The 24,399-nt window shown below is 49.0% G+C and overlaps 8 non-coding genes across 8 annotated transcripts; all 8 read right to left on the reverse strand.

Annotated features, from left to right (window-relative positions):
• Positions 1-1,014: 1,014 nt before the first annotated feature.
• Positions 1,015-1,098, reverse strand: Trnal-uaa (transfer RNA leucine (anticodon UAA)). The gene has a single exon. It is a non-coding gene; the product is annotated as a tRNA-Leu (tRNA).
• Positions 1,099-2,851: 1,753 nt separating this feature from the next.
• Trnal-uaa (transfer RNA leucine (anticodon UAA)) lies at positions 2,852-2,935 on the reverse strand. Its single transcript has one exon. It is a non-coding gene; the product is annotated as a tRNA-Leu (tRNA).
• Positions 2,936-4,688: 1,753 nt separating this feature from the next.
• On the reverse strand, positions 4,689-4,772 carry Trnal-uaa (transfer RNA leucine (anticodon UAA)). Its single transcript has one exon. It is a non-coding gene; the product is annotated as a tRNA-Leu (tRNA).
• Positions 4,773-6,525: 1,753 nt separating this feature from the next.
• Trnal-uaa (transfer RNA leucine (anticodon UAA)) lies at positions 6,526-6,609 on the reverse strand. The gene has a single exon. It is a non-coding gene; the product is annotated as a tRNA-Leu (tRNA).
• A 3,590-nt stretch (positions 6,610-10,199) lies between these two features.
• On the reverse strand, positions 10,200-10,283 carry Trnal-uaa (transfer RNA leucine (anticodon UAA)). Its single transcript has one exon. It is a non-coding gene; the product is annotated as a tRNA-Leu (tRNA).
• A 1,753-nt stretch (positions 10,284-12,036) lies between these two features.
• Positions 12,037-12,120, reverse strand: Trnal-uaa (transfer RNA leucine (anticodon UAA)). The gene has a single exon. It is a non-coding gene; the product is annotated as a tRNA-Leu (tRNA).
• Positions 12,121-13,873: 1,753 nt separating this feature from the next.
• Trnal-uaa (transfer RNA leucine (anticodon UAA)) lies at positions 13,874-13,957 on the reverse strand. The gene has a single exon. It is a non-coding gene; the product is annotated as a tRNA-Leu (tRNA).
• Positions 13,958-15,710: 1,753 nt separating this feature from the next.
• On the reverse strand, positions 15,711-15,794 carry Trnal-uaa (transfer RNA leucine (anticodon UAA)). The gene has a single exon. It is a non-coding gene; the product is annotated as a tRNA-Leu (tRNA).
• Between the last annotated feature and the right edge of the window lie 8,605 nt (positions 15,795-24,399).

Below are 24,399 nucleotides of genomic sequence, written 5' to 3' on the forward strand. Positions count from 1 at the left end.
CTCCTTTACTCAGGAGAGTGTGTTCAACGCTACTTGATCTTCGAATTTCCGAACAGTTGTGGTACGAATGGTTTTCCTCCACCCCTCGTCTCGCTCCGCGAAGGCTAGTGCGGATTACGATTCACAGCATCGTGTGTCCTCATGTGTCGACTTGTCTCGACTTTGCTCGGCTGACGCTTGCAAATGGCCGTATATGTAGAGAACTGGCGCTAGAAACGACTGGGAGACGCCAAATCGACAAACACACAACGGACTCTTTCATTTGACAGTGGCCGCAGGTTCGCCCCTGTGCGTACCGAGAAGCAAGAGAGGTGTCAGCGTGCTGGGCCGCAGGATTTCCGCGCAGCAGACTCAAAAACTAAGGAAAAAGGCAAAACTGAAGAAACCAATAGCTCGCGGACTTCCTAGCTGGTCACCCACCTGAGTACTAACCACGCCCAACGCTGTCGAATTTCGGTGATCGGGCATGGACCCGTGTCTTTGGCGTGGCATACAAGTTGGCGAGAACGTCGCCAGACGGGCGGACGCCTTAGTCCTTGTACAGATCACTTGGGATTTGCCTTTTAGGGAAACAAAATGGAATAGTCCTTGGTGGGATCGAACCCACAGCCCCCTCGTTATTAGCATAATAACAGTCTAACTTGGTGAGCTTATTGCCCGCGCAATACGGCCGCTTCAGGACTCCACTACCCCAACCGCCGTTTCATCTATCTTTATTAAGGCCCTGCCATTCATTGAACCACGTACGTGTCACTGTTGACTCATTTTCGCCTGTCGCTTCGAGCCCAGAGCCACAACACAACGACCACGGAAACGTCCGTGAGAAGAGCTAAAACTCGACACAGGAAAAGTATGTTCCGCTATTTCTTTTTGACTGCTCAGCCTATGGGACGTGAGACGCCAGCACTGCTGCCACTGTCTTCCCTAGCAAAACCTCCATGGCGTGTTTCTGCGTAATTTACTTGTTCTACAACATGAATGGAGTAGGTTAGTTTCTGAATGATTAAAATGCATTGTCAGATGTGGGGTTCGAACCCACGCTCCCTTTCGGGAACCAGAGCTTAAATCTGGCGCCTTAGACCGCTCGGCCAATCTGACGTGTGAGACAACAGCCCCAGTGACTTCCGTCTCTAGCATTATCTCAAGAACCTGACTGCGAAATCTGTTTCTTTTTTCGGTAGGACGGAATTATGTCAGTCTTACAATATTTAAGGCGCAATGTCAGATGTGGCGTAGGAAACGCATCCCGCGCTCTTCCGTCGTATCCAGTTTGAACTGTAACCAGCACAACTGTATTTAGTAATAGGATAATTTCCACATTGACGCAAAAGAAAGCAGATATTAGCAAACGGCATCTAAGGCCGTTTCCTAGCAACAGCCACGCTGTGCATTACGTACTCGTGGGAAGCCAATGAAATACTTCGTGTGAGGATCGAACTGTCACCTTCACTTTACAATACTTAGGCACTGCCCCGGCGGTACCGACGCATACGTACTGAAACGTCTTTGGATCGTCAGTGAGTACTTCATATTAGAAATTTCGTGTTGGCCCTGATGTGCATTAAAGGGCAGATTTCTTCAGTGGAAGTCAGTTCTGCGCCTAGTCACAGTATATCGCCCTAGCAGCACCAGGAAAACGGGTTCAGATGTGTTCGCCTTCCACTCGGCGTTGAGCGCCTACAGCGAGATAGCCTTCGTCCTCTGGCGCCAGGAGGGAAGGCGACACATCACGGCGCAAACAGCTTGTAGGGGAAGGCAGTGGTGGTGTGTCGGTCAGCGTGGTTGCTTCCCAAGTAGCTGATCCGGGTTCGAAACCCGGACACCACACGGAAGTTGTCTCCTTTACTCAGGAGAGTGTGTTCAACGCTACTTGATCTTCGAATTTCCGAACAGTTGTGGTACGAATGGTTTTCCTCCACCCCTCGTCTCGCTCCGCGAAGGCTAGTGCGGATTACGATTCACAGCATCGTGTGTCCTCATGTGTCGACTTGTCTCGACTTTGCTCGGCTGACGCTTGCAAATGGCCGTATATGTAGAGGACTGGCGCTAGAAACGACTGGGAGACGCCAAATCGACAAACACACAACGGACTCTTTCATTTGACAGTGGCCGCAGGTTCGCCCCTGTGCGTACCGAGAAGCAAGAGAGGTGTCAGCGTGCTGGACCGCAGGATTTCCGCGCAGCAGACTCAAAAACTAAGGAAAAAGGCAAAACTGAAGAAACCAATAGCTCGCGGACTTCCTAGCTGGTCACCCACCTGAGTACTAACCACGCCCAACGCTGTCGAATTTCGGTGATCGGGCATGGACCCGTGTCTTTGGCGTGGCATACAAGTTGGCGAGAACGTCGCCAGACGGGCGGACGCCTTAGTCCTTGTACAGATCACTTGGGATTTGCCTTTTAGGGAAACAAAATGGAATAGCCCTTGGTGGGATCGAACCCACAGCCCCCTCGTTATTAGCATAATAACAGTCTAACTTGGTGAGCTTATTGCCCGCGCAATACGGCCGCTTCAGGACTCCACTACCCCAACCGCCGTTTCATCTATCTTTATTAAGGCCCTGCCATTCATTGAACCACGTACGTGTCACTGTTGACTCATTTTCGCCTGTCGCTTCGAGCCCAGAGCCACAACACAACGACCACGGAAACGTCCGTGAGAAGAGCTAAAACTCGACACAGGAAAAGTATGTTCCGCTATTTCTTTTTGACTGCTCAGCCTATGGGACGTGAGACGCCAGCACTGCTGCCACTGTCTTCCCTAGCAAAACCTCCATGGCGTGTTTCTGCGTAATTTACTTGTTCTACAACATGAATGGAGTAGGTTAGTTTCTGAATGATTAAAATGCATTGTCAGATGTGGGGTTCGAACCCACGCTCCCTTTCGGGAACCAGAGCTTAAATCTGGCGCCTTAGACCGCTCGGCCAATCTGACGTGTGAGACAACAGCCCCAGTGACTTCCGTCTCTAGCATTATCTCAAGAACCTGACTGCGAAATCTGTTTCTTTTTTCGGTAGGACGGAATTATGTCAGTCTTACAATATTTAAGGCGCAATGTCAGATGTGGCGTAGGAAACGCATCCCGCGCTCTTCCGTCGTATCCAGTTTGAACTGTAACCAGCACAACTGTATTTAGTAATAGGATAATTTCCACATTGACGCAAAAGAAAGCAGATATTAGCAAACGGCATCTAAGGCCGTTTCCTAGCAACAGCCACGCTGTGCATTACGTACTCGTGGGAAGCCAATGAAATACTTCGTGTGAGGATCGAACTGTCACCTTCACTTTACAATACTTAGGCACTGCCCCGGCGGTACCGACGCATACGTACTGAAACGTCTTTGGATCGTCAGTGAGTACTTCATATTAGAAATTTCGTGTTGGCCCTGATGTGCATTAAAGGGCAGATTTCTTCAGTGGAAGTCAGTTCTGCGCCTAGTCACAGTATATCGCCCTAGCAGCACCAGGAAAACGGGTTCAGATGTGTTCGCCTTCCACTCGGCGTTGAGCGCCTACAGCGAGATAGCCTTCGTCCTCTGGCGCCAGGAGGGAAGGCGACACATCACGGCGCAAACAGCTTGTAGGGGAAGGCAGTGGTGGTGTGTCGGTCAGCGTGGTTGCTTCCCAAGTAGCTGATCCGGGTTCGAAACCCGGACACCACACGGAAGTTGTCTCCTTTACTCAGGAGAGTGTGTTCAACGCTACTTGATCTTCGAATTTCCGAACAGTTGTGGTACGAATGGTTTTCCTCCACCCCTCGTCTCGCTCCGCGAAGGCTAGTGCGGATTACGATTCACAGCATCGTGTGTCCTCATGTGTCGACTTGTCTCGACTTTGCTCGGCTGACGCTTGCAAATGGCCGTATATGTAGAGGACTGGCGCTAGAAACGACTGGGAGACGCCAAATCGACAAACACACAACGGACTCTTTCATTTGACAGTGGCCGCAGGTTCGCCCCTGTGCGTACCGAGAAGCAAGAGAGGTGTCAGCGTGCTGGACCGCAGGATTTCCGCGCAGCAGACTCAAAAACTAAGGAAAAAGGCAAAACTGAAGAAACCAATAGCTCGCGGACTTCCTAGCTGGTCACCCACCTGAGTACTAACCACGCCCAACGCTGTCGAATTTCGGTGATCGGGCATGGACCCGTGTCTTTGGCGTGGCATACAAGTTGGCGAGAACGTCGCCAGACGGGCGGACGCCTTAGTCCTTGTACAGATCACTTGGGATTTGCCTTTTAGGGAAACAAAATGGAATAGCCCTTGGTGGGATCGAACCCACAGCCCCCTCGTTATTAGCATAATAACAGTCTAACTTGGTGAGCTTATTGCCCGCGCAATACGGCCGCTTCAGGACTCCACTACCCCAACCGCCGTTTCATCTATCTTTATTAAGGCCCTGCCATTCATTGAACCACGTACGTGTCACTGTTGACTCATTTTCGCCTGTCGCTTCGAGCCCAGAGCCACAACACAACGACCACGGAAACGTCCGTGAGAAGAGCTAAAACTCGACACAGGAAAAGTATGTTCCGCTATTTCTTTTTGACTGCTCAGCCTATGGGACGTGAGACGCCAGCACTGCTGCCACTGTCTTCACTAGCAAAACCTCCATGGCGTGTTTCTGCGTAATTTACTTGTTCTACAACATGAATGGAGTAGGTTAGTTTCCGAATGATTAAAATGCATTGTCAGATGTGGGGTTCGAACCCACGCTCCCTTTCGGGAACCAGAGCTTAAATCTGGCGCCTTAGACCGCTCGGCCAATCTGACGTGTGAGACAATAGCCCCAGTGACTTCCGTCTCTAGCATTATCTCAAGAACCTGACTGCGAAATCTGTTTCGTTTTTCGGTAGGACGGAATTATGTCAGTCTTACAATATTTAAGGCGCAATGTCAGATGTGGCGTAGGAAACGCATCCCGCGCTCTTCCGTCGTATCCAGTTTGAACTGTAACCAGCACAACTGTATTTAGTAATAGGATAATTTCCACATTGACGCAAAAGAAAGCAGATATTAGCAAACGGCATCTAAGGCCGTTTCCTAGCAACAGCCACGCTGTGCATTACGTACTCGTGGGAAGCCAATGAAATACTTCGTGTGAGGATCGAACTGTCACCTTCACTTTACAATACTTAGGCACTGCCCCGGCGGTACCGACGCATACGTACTGAAACGTCTTTGAATCGTCAGTGAGTACTTCCTATTAGAAATTTCGTGTTGGCCCTGATGTGCATTAAAGGGCAGATTTCTTCAGTGGAAGTCAGTTCTGCGCCTAGTCACAGTATATCGCCCTAGCAGCACCAGGAAAACGGGTTCAGATGTGTTCGCCTTCCACTCGGCGTTGAGCGCCTACAGCGAGATAGCCTTCGTCCTCTGGCGCCAGGAGGGAAGGCGACACATCACGGCGCAAACAGCTTGTAGGGGAAGGCAGTGGTGGTGTGTCGGTCAGCGTGGTTGCTTCCCAAGTAGCTGATCCGGGTTCGAAACCCGGACACCACACGGAAGTTGTCTCCTTTACTCAGGAGAGTGTGTTCAACGCTACTTGATTTTCGAATTTCCGAACAGTTGTGGTACGAATGGTTTTCCTCCACCCCTCGTCTCGCTCCGCGAAGGCTAGTGCGGATTACGATTCACAGCAACGTGTGTCCTCATGTGTCGACTTGTCTCGACTTTGCTCGGCTGACGCTTGCAAATGGCCGTATATGTAGAGGACTGGCGCTAGAAACGACTGGGAGACGCCAAATCGACAAACACACAACGGACTCTTTCATTTGACAGTGGCCGCAGGTTCGCCCCTGTGCGTACCGAGAAGCAAGAGAGGTGTCAGCGTGCTGGACCGCAGGATTTCCGCGCAGCAGACTCAAAAACTAAGGAAAAAGGCAAAACTGAAGAAACCAATAGCTCGCGGACTTCCTAGCTGGTCACCCACCTGAGTACTAACCACGCCCAACGCTGTCGAATTTCGGTGATCGGGCATGGACCCGTGTCTTTGGCGTGGCATACAAGTTGGCGAGAACGTCGCCAGACGGGCGGACGCCTTAGTCCTTGTACAGATCACTTGGGATTTGCCTTTTAGGGAAACAAAATGGAATAGCCCTTGGTGGGATCGAACCCACAGCCCCCTCGTTATTAGCATAATAACAGTCTAACTTGGTGAGCTTATTGCCCGCGCAATACGGCCGCTTCAGGACTCCACTACCCCAACCGCCGTTTCATCTATCTTTATTAAGGCCCTGCCATTCATTGAACCACGTACGTGTCACTGTTGACTCATTTTCGCCTGTCGCTTCGAGCCCAGAGCCACAACACAACGACCACGGAAACGTCCGTGAGAAGAGCTAAAACTCGACACAGGAAAAGTATGTTCCGCTATTTCTTTTTGACTGCTCAGCCTATGGGACGTGAGACGCCAGCACTGCTGCCACTGTCTTCCCTAGCAAAACCTCCATGGCGTGTTTCTGCGTAATTTACTTGTTCTACAACATGAATGGAGTAGGTTAGTTTCTGAATGATTAAAATGCATTGTCAGATGTGGGGTTCGAACCCACGCTCCCTTTCGGGAACCAGAGCTTAAATCTGGCGCCTTAGACCGCTCGGCCAATCTGACGTGTGAGACAACAGCCCCAGTGACTTCCGTCTCTAGCATTATCTCAAGAACCTGACTGCGAAATCTGTTTCTTTTTTCGGTAGGACGGAATTATGTCAGTCTTACAATATTTAAGGCGCAATGTCAGATGTGGCGTAGGAAACGCATCCCGCGCTCTTCCGTCGTATCCAGTTTGAACTGTAACCAGCACAACTGTATTTAGTAATAGGATAATTTCCACATTGACGCAAAAGAAAGCAGATATTAGCAAACGGCATCTAAGGCCGTTTCCTAGCAACAGCCACGCTGTGCATTACGTACTCGTGGGAAGCCAATGAAATACTTCGTGTGAGGATCGAACTGTCACCTTCACTTTACAATACTTAGGCACTGCCCCGGCGGTACCGACGCATACGTACTGAAACGTCTTTGGATCGTCAGTGAGTACTTCATATTAGAAATTTCGTGTTGGCCCTGATGTGCATTAAAGGGCAGATTTCTTCAGTGGAAGTCAGTTCTGCGCCTAGTCACAGTATATCGCCCTAGCAGCACCAGGAAAACGGGTTCAGATGTGTTCGCCTTCCACTCGGCGTTGAGCGCCTACAGCGAGATAGCCTTCGTCCTCTGGCGCCAGGAGGGAAGGCGACACATCACGGCGCAAACAGCTTGTAGGGGAAGGCAGTGGTGGTGTGTCGGTCAGCGTGGTTGCTTCCCAAGTAGCTGATCCGGCTTCGAAACCCGGACACCACACGGAAGTTGTCTCCTTTACTCAGGAGAGTGTGTTCAACGCTACTTGATCTTCGAATTTCCGAACAGTTGTGGTACGAATGGTTTTCCTCCACCCCTCGTCTCGCTCCGCGAAGGCTAGTGCGGATTACGATTCACAGCAACGTGTGTCCTCATGTGTCGACTTGTCTCGACTTTGCTCGGCTGACGCTTGCAAATGGCCGTATATGTAGAGGACTGGCGCTAGAAACGACTGGGAGACGCCAAATCGACAAACACACAACGGACTCTTTCATTTGACAGTGGCCGCAGGTTCGCCCCTGTGCGTACCGAGAAGCAAGAGAGGTGTCAGCGTGCTGGACCGCAGGATTTCCGCGCAGCAGACTCAAAAACTAAGGAAAAAGGCAAAACTGAAGAAACCAATAGCTCGCGGACTTCCTAGCTGGTCACCCACCTGAGTACTAACCACGCCCAACGCTGTCGAATTTCGGTGATCGGGCATGGACCCGTGTCTTTGGCGTGGCATACAAGTTGGCGAGAACGTCGCCAGACGGGCGGACGCCTTAGTCCTTGTACAGATCACTTGGGATTTGCCTTTTAGGGAAACAAAATGGAATAGCCCTTGGTGGGATCGAACCCACAGCCCCCTCGTTATTAGCATAATAACAGTCTAACTTGGTGAGCTTATTGCCCGCGCAATACGGCCGCTTCAGGACTCCACTACCCCAACCGCCGTTTCATCTATCTTTATTAAGGCCCTGCCATTCATTGAACCACGTACGTGTCACTGTTGACTCATTTTCGCCTGTCGCTTCGAGCCCAGAGCCACAACACAACGACCACGGAAACGTCCGTGAGAAGAGCTAAAACTCGACACAGGAAAAGTATGTTCCGCTATTTCTTTTTGACTGCTCAGCCTATGGGACGTGAGACGCCAGCACTGCTGCCACTGTCTTCCCTAGCAAAACCTCCATGGCGTGTTTCTGCGTAATTTACTTGTTCTACAACATGAATGGAGTAGGTTAGTTTCTGAATGATTAAAATGCATTGTCAGATGTGGGGTTGGAACCCATGCTCCCTTTCGGGAACCAGAGCTTAAACCTGGCGCCTTAGACCGCTCGGCCAATCTGACGTGTGAGACAACAGCCCCAGTGACTTCCGTCTCTAGCATTATCTCAAGAACCTGACTGCGAAATCTGTTTCTTTTTTCGGTAGGACGGAATTATGTCAGTCTTACAATATTTAAGGCGCAATGTCAGATGTGGCGTAGGAAACGCATCCCGCGCTCTTCCGTCGTATCCAGTTTGAACTGTAACCAGCACAACTGTATTTAGTAATAGGATAATTTCCACATTGACGCAAAAGAAAGCAGATATTAGCAAACGGCATCTAAGGCCGTTTCCTAGCAACAGCCACGCTGTGCATTACGTACTCGTGGGAAGCCAATGAAATACTTCGTGTGAGGATCGAACTGTCACCTTCACTTTACAATACTTAGGCACTGCCCCGGCGGTACCGACGCATACGTACTGAAACGTCTTTGGATCGTCAGTGAGTACTTCATATTAGAAATTTCGTGTTGGCCCTGATGTGCATTAAAGGGCAGATTTCTTCAGTGGAAGTCAGTTCTGCGCCTAGTCACAGTATATCGCCCTAGCAGCACCAGGAAAACGGGTTCAGATGTGTTCGCCTTCCACTCGGCGTTGAGCGCCTACAGCGAGATAGCCTTCGTCCTCTGGCGCCAGGAGGGAAGGCGACACATCACGGCGCAAACAGCTTGTAGGGGAAGGCAGTGGTGGTGTGTCGGTCAGCGTGGTTGCTTCCCAAGTAGCTTATCCGGGTTCGAAACCCGGACACCACACGGAAGTTGTCTCCTTTACTCAGGAGAGTGTGTTCAACGCTACTTGATCTTCGAATTTCCGAACAGTTGTGGTACGAATGGTTTTCCTCCACCCCTCGTCTCGCTCCGCGAAGGCTAGTGCGGATTACGATTCACAGCAACGTGTGTCCTCATGTGTCGACTTGTCTCGACTTTGCTCGGCTGACGCTTTCAAATGGCCGTATATGTAGAGGACTGGCGCTAGAAACGACTGGGAGACGCCAAATCGACAAACACACAACGGACTCTTTCATTTGACAGTGGCCGCAGGTTCGCCCCTGTGCGTACCGAGAAGCAAGAGAGGTGTCAGCGTGCTGGACCGCAGGATTTCCGCGCAGCAGACTCAAAAACTAAGGAAAAAGGCAAAACTGAAGAAACCAATAGCTCGCGGACTTCCTAGCTGGTCACCCACCTGAGTACTAACCACGCCCAACGCTGTCGAATTTCGGTGATCGGGCATGGACCCGTGTCTTTGGCGTGGCATACAAGTTGGCGAGAACGTCGCCAGACGGGCGGACGCCTTAGTCCTTGTACAGATCACTTGGGATTTGCCTTTTAGGGAAACAAAATGGAATAGCCCTTGGTGGGATCGAACCCACAGCCCCCTCGTTATTAGCATAATAACAGTCTAACTTGGTGAGCTTATTGCCCGCGCAATACGGCCGCTTCAGGACTCCACTACCCCAACCGCCGTTTCATCTATCTTTATTAAGGCCCTGCCATTCATTGAACCACGTACGTGTCACTGTTGACTCATTTTCGCCTGTCGCTTCGAGCCCAGAGCCACAACACAACGACCACGGAAACGTCCGTGAGAAGAGCTAAAACTCGACACAGGAAAAGTATGTTCCGCTATTTCTTTTTGACTGCTCAGCCTATGGGACGTGAGACGCCAGCACTGCTGCCACTGTCTTCCCTAGCAAAACCTCCATGGCGTGTTTCTGCGTAATTTACTTGTTCTACAACATGAATGGAGTAGGTTAGTTTCTGAATGATTAAAATGCATTGTCAGATGTGGGGTTCGAACCCACGCTCCCTTTCGGGAACCAGAGCTTAAATCTGGCGCCTTAGACCGCTCGGCCAATCTGACGTGTGAGACAACAGCCCCAGTGACTTCCGTCTCTAGCATTATCTCAAGAACCTGACTGCGAAATCTGTTTCTTTTTTCGGTAGGACGGAATTATGTCAGTCTTACAATATTTAAGGCGCAATGTCAGATGTGGCGTAGGAAACGCATCCCGCGCTCTTCCGTCGTATCCAGTTTGAACTGTAACCAGCACAACTGTATTTAGTAATAGGATAATTTCCACATTGACGCAAAAGAAAGCAGATATTAGCAAACGGCATCTAAGGCCGTTTCCTAGCAACAGCCACGCTGTGCATTACGTACTCGTGGGAAGCCAATGAAATACTTCGTGTGAGGATCGAACTGTCACCTTCACTTTACAATACTTAGGCACTGCCCCGGCGGTACCGACGCATACGTACTGAAACGTCTTTGGATCGTCAGTGAGTACTTCATATTAGAAATTTCGTGTTGGCCCTGATGTGCATTAAAGGGCAGATTTCTTCAGTGGAAGTCAGTTCTGCGCCTAGTCACAGTATATCGCCCTAGCAGCACCAGGAAAACGGGTTCAGATGTGTTCGCCTTCCACTCGGCGTTGAGCGCCTACAGCGAGATAGCCTTCGTCCTCTGGCGCCAGGAGGGAAGGCGACACATCACGGCGCAAACAGCTTGTAGGGGAAGGCAGTGGTGGTGTGTCGGTCAGCGTGGTTGCTTCCCAAGTAGCTGATCCGGGTTCGAAACCCGGACACCACACAGAAGTTGCCTCCTTTACTCAGGAGAGTGTGTTCAACGCTACTTGATCTTCGAATTTCCGAACAGTTGTGGTACGAATGGTTTTCCTCCACCCCTCGTCTCGCTCCGCGAAGGCTAGTGCGGATTACGATTCACAGCATCGTGTGTCCTCATGTGTCGACTTGTCTCGACTTTGCTCGGCTGACGCTTGCAAATGGCCGTATATGTAGAGAACTGGCGCTAGAAACGACTGGGAGACGCCAAATCGACAAACACACAACGGACTCTTTCATTTGACAGTGGCCGCAGGTTCGCCCCTGTGCGTACCGAGAAGCAAGAGAGGTGTCAGCGTGCTGGACCGCAGGATTTCCGCGCAGCAGACTCAAAAACTAAGGAAAAAGGCAAAACTGAAGAAACCAATAGCTCGCGGACTTCCTAGCTGGTCACCCACCTGAGTACTAACCACGCCCAACGCTGTCGAATTTCGGTGATCGGGCATGGACCCGTGTCTTTGGCGTGGCATACAAGTTGGCGAGAACGTCGCCAGACGGGCGGACGCCTTAGTCCTTGTACAGATCACTTGGGATTTGCCTTTTAGGGAAACAAAATGGAATAGCCCTTGGTGGGATCGAACCCACAGCCCCCTCGTTATTAGCATAATAACAGTCTAACTTGGTGAGCTTATTGCCCGCGCAATACGGCCGCTTCAGGACTCCACTACCCCAACCGCCGTTTCATCTATCTTTATTAAGGCCCTGCCATTCATTGAACCACGTACGTGTCACTGTTGACTCATTTTCGCCTGTCGCTTCGAGCCCAGAGCCACAACACAACGACCACGGAAACGTCCGTGAGAAGAGCTAAAACTCGACACAGGAAAAGTATGTTCCGCTATTTCTTTTTGACTGCTCAGCCTATGGGACGTGAGACGCCAGCACTGCTGCCACTGTCTTCCCTAGCAAAACCTCCATGGCGTGTTTCTGCGTAATTTACTTGTTCTACAACATGAATGGAGTAGGTTAGTTTCTGAATGATTAAAATGCATTGTCAGATGTGGGGTTGGAACCCATGCTCCCTTTCGGGAACCAGAGCTTAAATCTGGCGCCTTAGACCGCTCGGCCAATCTGACGTGTGAGACAACAGCCCCAGTGACTTCCGTCTCTAGCATTATCTCAAGAACCTGACTGCGAAATCTGTTTCTTTTTTCGGTAGGACGGAATTATGTCAGTCTTACAATATTTAAGGCGCAATGTCAGATGTGGCGTAGGAAACGCATCCCGCGCTCTTCCGTCGTATCCAGTTTGAACTGTAACCAGCACAACTGTATTTAGTAATAGGATAATTTCCACATTGACGCAAAAGAAAGCAGATATTAGCAAACGGCATCTAAGGCCGTTTCCTAGCAACAGCCACGCTGTGCATTACGTACTCGTGGGAAGCCAATGAAATACTTCGTGTGAGGATCGAACTGTCACCTTCACTTTACAATACTTAGGCACTGCCCCGGCGGTACCGACGCATACGTACTGAAACGTCTTTGGATCGTCAGTGAGTACTTCATATTAGAAATTTCGTGTTGGCCCTGATGTGCATTAAAGGGCAGATTTCTTCAGTGGAAGTCAGTTCTGCGCCTAGTCACAGTATATCGCCCTAGCAGCACCAGGAAAACGGGTTCAGATGTGTTCGCCTTCCACTCGGCGTTGAGCGCCTACAGCGAGATAGCCTTCGTCCTCTGGCGCCAGGAGGGAAGGCGACACATCACGGCGCAAACAGCTTGTAGGGGAAGGCAGTGGTGGTGTGTCGGTCAGCGTGGTTGCTTCCCAAGTAGCTTATCCGGGTTCGAAACCCGGACACCACACGGAAGTTGTCTCCTTTACTCAGGAGAGTGTGTTCAACGCTACTTGATCTTCGAATTTCCGAACAGTTGTGGTACGAATGGTTTTCCTCCACCCCTCGTCTCGCTCCGCGAAGGCTAGTGCGGATTACGATTCACAGCAACGTGTGTCCTCATGTGTCGACTTGTCTCGACTTTGCTCGGCTGACGCTTGCAAATGGCCGTATATGTAGAGGACTGGCGCTAGAAACGACTGGGAGACGCCAAATCGACAAACACACAACGGACTCTTTCATTTGACAGTGGCCGCAGGTTCGCCCCTGTGCGTACCGAGAAGCAAGAGAGGTGTCAGCGTGCTGGACCGCAGGATTTCCGCGCAGCAGACTCAAAAACTAAGGAAAAAGGCAAAACTGAAGAAACCAATAGCTCGCGGACTTCCTAGCTGGTCACCCACCTGAGTACTAACCACGCCCAACGCTGTCGAATTTCGGTGATCGGGCATGGACCCGTGTCTTTGGCGTGGCATACAAGTTGGCGAGAACGTCGCCAGACGGGCGGACGCCTTAGTCCTTGTACAGATCACTTGGGATTTGCCTTTTAGGGAAACAAAATGGAATAGCCCTTGGTGGGATCGAACCCACAGCCCCCTCGTTATTAGCATAATAACAGTCTAACTTGGTGAGCTTATTGCCCGCGCAATACGGCCGCTTCAGGACTCCACTACCCCAACCGCCGTTTCATCTATCTTTATTAAGGCCCTGCCATTCATTGAACCACGTACGTGTCACTGTTGACTCATTTTCGCCTGTCGCTTCGAGCCCAGAGCCACAACACAACGACCACGGAAACGTCCGTGAGAAGAGCTAAAATTCGACACATGAAAAGTATGTTCCGCTATTTCTTTTTGACTGCTCAGCCTATGGGACGTGAGACGCCAGCACTGCTGCCACTGTCTTCCCTAGCAAAACCTCCATGGCGTGTTTCTGCGTAATTTACTTGTTCTACAACATGAATGGAGTAGGTTAGTTTCTGAATGATTAAAATGCATTGTCAGATGTGGGGTTCGAACCCACGCTCCCTTTCGGGAACCAGAGCTTAAATCTGGCGCCTTAGACCGCTCGGCCAATCTGACGTGTGAGACAACAGCCCCAGTGACTTCCGTCTCTAGCATTATCTCAAGAACCTGACTGCGAAATCTGTTTCTTTTTTCGGTAGGACGGAATTATGTCAGTCTTACAATATTTAAGGCGCAATGTCAGATGTGGCGTAGGAAACGCATCCCGCGCTCTTCCGTCGTATCCAGTTTGAACTGTAACCAGCACAACTGTATTTAGTAATAGGATAATTTCCACATTGACGCAAAAGAAAGCAGATATTAGCAAACGGCATCTAAGGCCGTTTCCTAGCAACAGCCACGCTGTGCATTACGTACTCGTGGGAAGCCAATGAAATACTTCGTGTGAGGATCGAACTGTCACCTTCACTTTACAATACTTAGGCACTGCCCCGGCGGTACCGACGCATACGTACTGAAACGTCTTTGGATCGTCAGTGAGTACTTCATATTAGAAATTTCGTGTTGGCCCTGATGTGCATTAAAGGGCAGATTTCTTCAGTGGAAGTCAGTTCTGCGCCTAGTCACAGTATATCGCCCTAGCAGCACCAGGAAAACGGGTTCAGATGTGTTCGCCTTCCACTCGGCGTTGAGCGCCTACAGCGAGATAGCCTTCGTCCTCTGGCGCCAGGAGGGAAGGCGACACATCACGGCGCAAACAGCTTGTAGGGGAAGGCAGTGGTGGTGTGTCGGTCAGCGTGGTTGCTTCCCAAGTAGCTGATCCGGGTTCGAAACCCGGACACCACACAGAAGTTGCCTCCTTTACTCAGGAGAGTGTGTTCAACGCTACTTGATCTTCGAATTTCCGAACAGTTGTGGTACGAATGGTTTTCCTCCACCCCTCGTCTCGCTCCGCGAAGGCTAGTGCGGATTACGATTCACAGCATCGTGTGTCCTCATGTGTCGACTTGTCTCGACTTTGCTCGGCTGACGCTTGCAAATGGCCGTATATGTAGAGAACTGGCGCTAGAAACGACTGGGAGACGCCAAATCGACAAACACACAACGGACTCTTTCATTTGACAGTGGCCGCAGGTTCGCCCCTGTGCGTACCGAGAAGCAAGAGAGGTGTCAGCGTGCTGGACCGCAGGATTTCCGCGCAGCAGACTCAAAAACTAAGGAAAAAGGCAAAACTGAAGAAACCAATAGCTCGCGGACTTCCTAGCTGGTCACCCACCTGAGTACTAACCACGCCCAACGCTGTCGAATTTCAATGATCGGGCATGGACCCGTGTCTTTGGCGTGGCATACAAGTTGGCGAGAACGTCGCCAGACGGGCGGACGCCTTAGTCCTTGTACAGATCACTTGGGATTTGCCTTTTAGGGAAACAAAATGGAATAGCCCTTGGTGGGATCGAACCCACAGCCCCCTCGTTATTAGCATAATAACAGTCTAACTTGGTGAGCTTATTGCCCGCGCAATACGGCCGCTTCAGGACTCCACTACCCCAACCGCCGTTTCATCTATCTTTATTAAGGCCCTGCCATTCATTGAACCACGTACGTGTCACTGTTGACTCATTTTCGCCTGTCGCTTCGAGCCCAGAGCCACAACACAACGACCACGGAAACGTCCGTGAGAAGAGCTAAAACTCGACACAGGAAAAGTATGTTCCGCTATTTCTTTTTGACTGCTCAGCCTATGGGACGTGAGACGCCAGCACTGCTGCCACTGTCTTCCCTAGCAAAACCTCCATGGCGTGTTTCTGCGTAATTTACTTGTTCTACAACATGAATGGAGTAGGTTAGTTTCTGAATGATTAAAATGCATTGTCAGATGTGGGGTTCGAACCCACGCTCCCTTTCGGGAACCAGAGCTTAAATCTGGCGCCTTAGACCGCTCGGCCAATCTGACGTGTGAGACAACAGCCCCAGTGACTTCCGTCTCTAGCATTATCTCAAGAACCTGACTGCGAAATCTGTTTCTTTTTCGGTAGGACGGAATTATGTCAGTCTTACAATATTTAAGGCGCAATGTCAGATGTGGCGTAGGAAACGCATCCCGCGCTCTTCCGTCGTATCCAGTTTGAACTGTAACCAGCACAACTGTATTTAGTAATAGGATAATTTCCACATTGACGCAAAAGAAAGCAGATATTAGCAAACGGCATCTAAGGCCGTTTCCTAGCAACAGCCACGCTGTGCATTACGTACTCGTGGGAAGCCAATGAAATACTTCGTGTGAGGATCGAACTGTCACCTTCACTTTACAATACTTAGGCACTGCCCCGGCGGTACCGACGCATACGTACTGAAACGTCTTTGGATCGTCAGTGAGTACTTCATATTAGAAATTTCGTGTTGGCCCTGATGTGCATTAAAGGGCAGATTTCTTCAGTGGAAGTCAGTTCTGCGCCTAGTCACAGTATATCGCCCTAGCAGCACCAGGAAAACGGGTTCAGATGTGTTCGCCTTCCACTCGGCGTTGAGCGCCTACAGCGAGATAGCCTTCGTCCTCTGGCGCCAGGAGGGAAGGCGACACATCACGGCGCAAACAGCTTGTAGAGGAAGGCAGTGGTGGTGTGTCGGTCAGCGTGGTTGCTTCCCAAGTAGCTGATCCGGGTTCGAAACCCGGACACCACACGGAAGTTGTCTCCTTTACTCAGGAGAGTGTGTTCAACGCTACTTGATCTTCGAATTTCCGAACAGTTGTGGTACGAATGGTTTTCCTCCACCCCTCGTCTCGCTCCGCGAAGGCTAGTGCGGATTACGATTCACAGCAACGTGTGTCCTCATGTGTCGACTTGTCTCGACTTTGCTCGGCTGACGCTTGCAAATGGCCGTATATGTAGAGGACTGGCGCTAGAAACGACTGGGAGACGCCAAATCGACAAACACACAACGGACTCTTTCATTTGACAGTGGCCGCAGGTTCGCCCCTGTGCGTACCGAGAAGCAAGAGATGTGTCAGCGTGCTGGACCGCAGGATTTCCGCGCAGCAGACTCAAAAACTAAGGAAAAAGGCAAAACTGAAGAAACCAATAGCTCGCGGACTTCCTAGCTGGTCACCCACCTGAGTACTAACCACGCCCAACGCTGTCGAATTTCGGTGATCGGGCATGGACCCGTGTCTTTGGCGTGGCATACAAGTTGGCGAGAACGTCGCCAGACGGGCGGACGCCTTAGTCCTTGTACAGATCACTTGGGATTTGCCTTTTAGGGAAACAAAATGGAATAGCCCTTGGTGGGATCGAACCCACAGCCCCCTCGTTATTAGCATAATAACAGTCTAACTTGGTGAGCTTATTGCCCGCGCAATACGGCCGCTTCAGGACTCCACTACCCCAACCGCCGTTTCATCTATCTTTATTAAGGCCCTGCCATTCATTGAACCACGTACGTGTCACTGTTGACTCATTTTCGCCTGTCGCTTCGAGCCCAGAGCCACAACACAACGACCACGGAAACGTCCGTGAGAAGAGCTAAAACTCGACACAGGAAAAGTATGTTCCGCTATTTCTTTTTGACTGCTCAGCCTATGGGACGTGAGACGCCAGCACTGCTGCCACTGTCTTCCCTAGCAAAACCTCCATGGCGTGTTTCTGCGTAATTTACTTGTTCTACAACATGAATGGAGTAGGTTAGTTTCTGAATGATTAAAATGCATTGTCAGATGTGGGGTTCGAACCCACGCTCCCTTTCGGGAACCAGAGCTTAAATCTGGCGCCTTAGACCGCTTTTTTTTTTATTTTTTTTTTATTTTTTCCCTTCCATGGAAACAAATGAGACTTCCTTCTCAGTCATAAAATGAATGTATAAGAAAACAATTTATCTTTAACCCTGCGATACTGGCTTTCGGCTTCGGCTTCTTCTGTGCAATAAACAAAATAGCCTTCTTTGCCAGCAGAGGATAAGTGATTGTTATATGAAACTGTAAAATTGTACTTCTCCCCAATTGTTTTTGTTTAAGCGTCGTTTCGCTTAAATAAACGATTTTTGTTTATCTCGTTGGCTTGTCAACCAATGCCCAGTCGCTCGAATACAATTTTAAGCATATTGCCGTAGTTTTTCTTGTGGTCTTTATATTTCAGGGCGTTATAAAAAGCACACTTCAAGTACATGTAAAATCAGTGGAATTGTCATTTCCCAGGTGATTAATTACGTAATTCACATAGTGTCCCATCAACCAATGGACCGAGTTGTTTTTTGCTGCTGGAAAATAGCAAGTCTGAGGCCTGAGGAATGTAACAGGGGGAAAATTTTCCACCGAAGATCTCGTAAGAAAAGCCAGTTGTTCCCTAATCCAATTACAGAGTTGTAGATTGCCACCGCACGTGAATCTGTGCACTAAGGTGTCGATCAATTTACATTTGAGACATAGGTTCGTGTCGCTAACGCCGATTGCATGTAACCTTTCATTGGTGCTTACGGTCTCATTCACTGTTTTATACCACGCTGACTTGACGTCCGATGGTAGACCACGCATATTAATATTTTTCCATATGGCGTCCCAATCAGTGTGTGGGTATTTACTTTCCAATTTGTTTCTCCCCTCCATTTTCTTTCGATGGGACAGAATATCGCGGGCCGTGATCCGTCGTGAGTTGATGATGACACCGCCGAGATAGCTGAATTCCACAAAATATACACGAACGTACTGGAGCCGGTTATTTATTTTTTGCACATTCACCGGCGCCTGTAAACTGGCAGGCCTGACAACTTCAAATAATTTAGTTGTAATGCTATCAGCGTGGTCGCTAAGGATAGTGGCGGTCCTTTTTTATAAAATGCGCAGACGCCTTATTTCTGATGTCAACTAACCCCAAACCTCCATTCCTGGGATCTAAGGTCGCAGTTTTTGCGTCGACTCTGAATATATCCCCTCTCCAAAGATAGCTGGCAATGGTAGACATTATCTTTTTTCCAATCATTTTCGGTAGTGGGAAGATCTGTGCTAGAAAGTAACTCCTGGAGAGAATGCAGTGGTTAATGAAAATCACCCTCTGAACTTGGTTCATGTTACGGTGGAGGTTTTCTCTTGTTATTCCAAGAAGTTGTCCCGACGTATTTCTCCAATTGATAGCTGCCATTTTTAACGGACAAGGTGTCAGTGTTATTCCTAGTGCTTTGCATTGGGTGACCATTGTGGCCCAGGCTAAGGTGGTATGTTGAAAACCCCGCAGGTTTAGGAGTTTGCTTTTGTTTGCGTTGACACCTGCTCCGGAGACTCTACAGTACTTTTTAATTAGCGTTTCCAATTTCAAAATGTCGTCGGGATTTCGCAGGACGACTCCGACATCATCGGCATAGGCGTTTATGACTGTTCGGTGACCAGATAATGTGATGCCAGTTAGAGTGGCATGAACACTGCGGAGGAAAGGTTCTAATGAAAGCACGAATAGGAACATGGAGAGGGGGCTTCCTTGAGGAACGCCGCGCCTGATCTGAATCTGCTTTGTCCTCTGGCAGTTAACTGATATACAAGCGCTGATGCCTGTTGCAACATTTCTGATCACACTTACGACTCGCTCATTAAAACCTATTTTGTTCAGTGTGGCACTAAGGAATCTATGATCCACACGATCAAATGCTTTCTGGAAGTCAATAAACATGATAGCACATTTTATGGTGGTCACAGCAGTGATTGCAATTATATCTCTATATTCAGCTATGCTTTTGAAAATGCTCTTGGTAGGCACACAGGACTGGTATGGACTTACTATCTTTTTGGCCAACTGTGAGAGTCTGTTGTTTAAAATTCTGCCGATGATTTTATAATCGGAGTTTAACAGGGAGATAGGACGAAAGTTGTTGAGGTTTCTTTTTGCAGCATTTTTTGGGATTAGTACTATTGTGCTCTCTTTAAAAACAGCAGGTAAATGCTTTCCCTGAAGCACCTCGTTCGTCATTCGGGTAAACATGTCACCAATCAGTGGCCAGTATCGTTTATAAAATTCAACAGGCAAACCATCCGGTCCCGGCGATTTCCTCAGAGGAGATTTGCAGATGATTCTGTGGATATCTTCGTTAGTACACTCAACGAGAAGGTCTTCGTTTTCCTCGTCCGAGACCTGTGGAGCTATGGAACTAAGGAACTCATCGAAGGACTCTTCACATACCGGGTTGGCAGTGTATAGGTCTTCGTAATATTTGTGCACTGCATTGACGATGTCTCTCTGAGTCGTGAGTGTCTCGCCAGTTTCAGACTGAAGTCCATCAATGAAGGTGCGTCTCCTGTTTCTTTCGTGCTTCAGTAGATGGTACAAGGAAGCATGTTCATCCTCCACGACTGTCTTAGCCTTGGATTTTAATTTCAGACCCTCCATCTGCTGTCTTTTAAGACTGAGCAATTTGGCCTTAGTTTGCTTGATATCTGCCAGACGGACGTTGGAAGTGTTTGCCTGCTCATATAAATTTCGCAGCATGGTATAATAAAATTCTATGGAATTTTTCAAGTCTTTCGATCGTTGTACACTATACTGGATGAGAACTTTTCTCAGTTTAGGCTTTGCCCTGTTGCACCACCAGTCTAGTACTGAGACGTGTCTATCTGCAGAGCGGAGGCACAATGCCCACGCTTCTGTCAAACTTTCTTCTAATCCGTCGTCCTGCATCAGTGACGTATTAAGGTGCCATGAACTTCTAAAACGGCGAGTGGGTTGCGCAGTAAGGTTGATGGAAGCTAGCACGGAGCTATGATCAGAAAAGTAAACTGGAATCGTCTCTGCTTTAATGAAGGAGCTAACTAGACTTTGCGATATGTAGAGTCTGTCGATCCTGCTACGTGAGTGAGGACCTAGGAATGTAAATGCCACAAATGTGGGATACATTATTTCCCAAGCATCTTTAAGCTGTAAAACAGTGACGAAACGCTTCAGTTCATTGCAGTTATTAAAATTCGGAACCTGGTCTTTCTTATTTATCACACAATTAAAATCACCGCCTATTATAAGATCTTTTGGGTTTTTCCGTAATAAATAAATGATTTCTTCTTTATAGAACTGTGCTCTTTCCATTCTATTGGATGTGCCAGAAGGGGCATACAGATTGATAAGGGTAGAACCAAAGACTTTTATACCTATCGCTCTGCCGGAGTCCAACCTCTCGATATCCGAGACAGGAATCCCCTCCCTGACTAAAATTGCTGTACCGACGTTGGTGTCAAGTGAGACATTTAAAATCGCCAAATATCCAGGCACTGTAAGATTAGTCAGCACTACTTCCTGTAGGAAAGCAATGTCCGTCCCTGACTCATATAAATAATCCTTGAGCGCTGTAACTTTAGTCACGGATGTAATCCTGTTAATATTGATAGTCGTAATTGTATATGCCTGGGACATTTAGTTTGCATAAAAAGTAAATAAGTGATTAAAAAGATAACAAAATATTAATAAAAAAAAAAAGAAAAGAGATGTGCAGCTTCTAGAAGGGAGAAACGACTCCGCTTAAACAAACATCTAAAAGAATAGTCAGTATTTGAAGCTCGGTAAACACTTCATCTGGTTCCTCTGAAATATGACTAAGACAGTAGTACAATTAGAAATGAAACTGGTTCAACAAAATCCTTTTTTTTTTCATCTTACAGCCTCATTTTGGTGCAGGATTCCGAACATCTCGGGTTTTAGTTTTACCGAGGGGCTTTGCATCACTAATGTCACATGAAGGTACCTCCTTAGGTCTTTCCGTGATGATTTCATACAAGACGTTCTTGGCCGTCGCTTCCTCTTGTGCTGGTTGTCGTTTGCTTTGGTTACGGGAAGCTTTGAGAGTAGGTTGCGGTTTGAGTCGGCGTCTTCGGACATCTTGGTTCAACGCGCCGTCATTCGGATTGTCTATCTTTACCACCGTTGTGACCGAAGCTGCCTCAACAGCGTCCTTTTTACGAGTGCCATTTCCTTGTTCTTCCGTCACTAGCTCCAGAGCACTGACTGAGTCGGCGGTTTGTGGGTCTGTAAGTTCTTGAGTTGGGTTCCGCTCCGTCACCTCTTGTGCTTCGGAGTGCGCCTCTTCCGTCTCCGCGACAATCGTTACTGCGTCCCCTCCGTGGACCGTTTGTACCTGTTCAGCCGCCGACAGCGGCCGGGTTGCCTCAGCGGCTGTCGTCACGTCAATACATGTACTGTTTGTTTCCTCGAGCACATCCGCATTACACTGCTTCTGCTTGCGGGTGGAAGGCGAATTACGGGCGGACTCGCCGTCCGAGCCGTCATCGGTCGTTTCCAACGGTCGCTTCTTATTCTGGAGATCGCAATCGGGAACAGAAGGGTGTGATGTAATGACGCTCAGGGGAGGGAACTCCGTAGTAGTTATGGCGGGCACTGCAGAAGTACATGCACCACTGTCGTTAACCGAAAGAAGGGAAGTGCTATTTGGTAAGACATCGCTGAGGGTCAGTTTTTGACGCTGTGTTAGATTGTTCCGAAGAACATAAACACGGCGCGGACAATCTTGTCGGAAATGACCTGTCTCATTGCAAATATTGCACGTGCGCTCCTGACCAGAATACACAACATGTGCTTTATGGCCTGCAACGGATATATGGGACGGAATGTTGGCTTTCACCTCCATTTCAACGGATCTAATGCCATTAAAACACTGTATCTTGTATAGCTTCGACCATCTTTCGTTATAGATAGATTTAACTTCGCCATATTTAGATAGAGCGTCCTTGATCAACTGATTATCAATTTCAATTGGAACATTCAAAATCCTGACATTGGTGTACATGATATCAGCTTTTCGTACAGAGACATTACTTTTTGAACCGTCTCGATGAACAAATTCGACGGAATTACCCCATTTTGCAAGCAACTTATCGACTGTCACTGAGTTCAGAAATTTAACAAAAACACAGTATTTTTCAGCATCTAATTGCGTGGTATGAACAGAGTCAGAATTTATACCGATTACCTCAGTCAGCCAATCGTGGAGTTCCAGCGCAGTGGGTTGGACCGGCCGTGTTTCTTTCTCGAACGAGAAGACTAAAGTATTCTTCCTGACGGTGTCAGACATGGTCGTCGGTTCCGACGAAATTCCGGCAACAACCGAAATTGCGGCGAAGCACGAAACGTGGAACGGACGAAAGCACTATAAAAACACTTATCAGAGACACCACTCAAAAAATAACAGCGAAAATGTACAGCTAACTTCACGTAAACACCAAACACCGGCGATAGCGCTAACGTACGCGGAGTAAACAACAAGCACGTCCGACCGCGGCGACGGCTAAAGCCAGAATACATCGGCCAATCTGACGTGTGAGACAACAGCCCCAGTGACTTCCGTCTCTAGCATTATCTCAAGAACCTGACTGCGAAATCTGTTTCTTTTTTCGGTAGGACGGAATTATGCCAGTCTTACAATATTTAAGGCGCAATGTCAGATGTGGCGTAGGAAACGCATCCCGCGCTCTTCCGTCGTATCCAGTTTGAACTGTAACCAGCACAACTGTATTTAGTAATAGGATAATTTCCACATTGACGCAAAAGAAAGCAGATATTAGCAAACGGCATCTAAGGCCGTTTCCTAGCAACAGCCACGCTGTGCATTACGTACTCGTGGGAAGCCAATGAAATACTTCGTGTGAGGATCGAACTGTCACCTTCACTTTACAATACTGAGGCACTGCCCCGGCGGTACCGACGCATACGTACTGAAACGTCTTTGGATCGTCAGTGAGTACTTCATATTAGAAATTTCGTGTTGGCCCTGATGTGCATTAAAGGGCAGATTTCTTCAGTGGAAGTCAGTTCTGCGCCTAGTCACAGTATATCGCCCTAGCAGCACCAGGAAAACGGGTTCAGATGTGTTCGCCTTCCACTCGGCGTTGAGCGCCTACAGCGAGATAGCCTTCGTCCTCTGGCGCCAGGAGGGAAGGCGACACATCACGGCGCAAACAGCTTGTAGGGGAAGGCAGTGGTGGTGTGTCGGTCAGCGTGGTTGCTTCCCAAGTAGCTGATCCGGGTTCGAAACCCGGACACCACACAGAAGTTGTCTCCTTTACTCAGGAGAGTGTGTTCAACGCTACTTGATCTTCGAATTTCCGAACAGTTGTGGTACGAATGGTTTTCCTCCACCCCTCGTCTCGCTCCGCGAAGGCTAGTGCGGATTACGATTCACAGCATCGTGTGTCCTCATGTGTCGACTTGTCTCGACTTTGCTCGGCTGACGCTTGCAAATGGCCGTATATGTAGAGAACTGGCGCTAGAAACGACTGGGAGACGCCAAATCGACAAACACACAACGGACTCTTTCATTTGACAGTGGCCGCAGGTTCGCCCCTGTGCGTACCGAGAAGCAAGAGAGGTGTCAGCGTGCTGGACCGCAGGATTTCCGCGCAGCAGACTCAAAAACTAAGGAAAAAGGCAAAACTGAAGAAACCAATAGCTCGCGGACTTCCTAGCTGGTCACCCACCTGAGTACTAACCACGCCCAACGCTGTCGAATTTCAATGATCGGGCATGGACCCGTGTCTTTGGCGTGGCATACAAGTTGGCGAGAACGTCGCCAGACGGGCGGAC

Source organism: Schistocerca gregaria, chromosome 7 (genome assembly GCF_023897955.1).
Source record: "Schistocerca gregaria isolate iqSchGreg1 chromosome 7, iqSchGreg1.2, whole genome shotgun sequence".
In the NCBI taxonomy this organism is placed as follows: domain Eukaryota; kingdom Metazoa; phylum Arthropoda; class Insecta; order Orthoptera; family Acrididae; genus Schistocerca; species Schistocerca gregaria.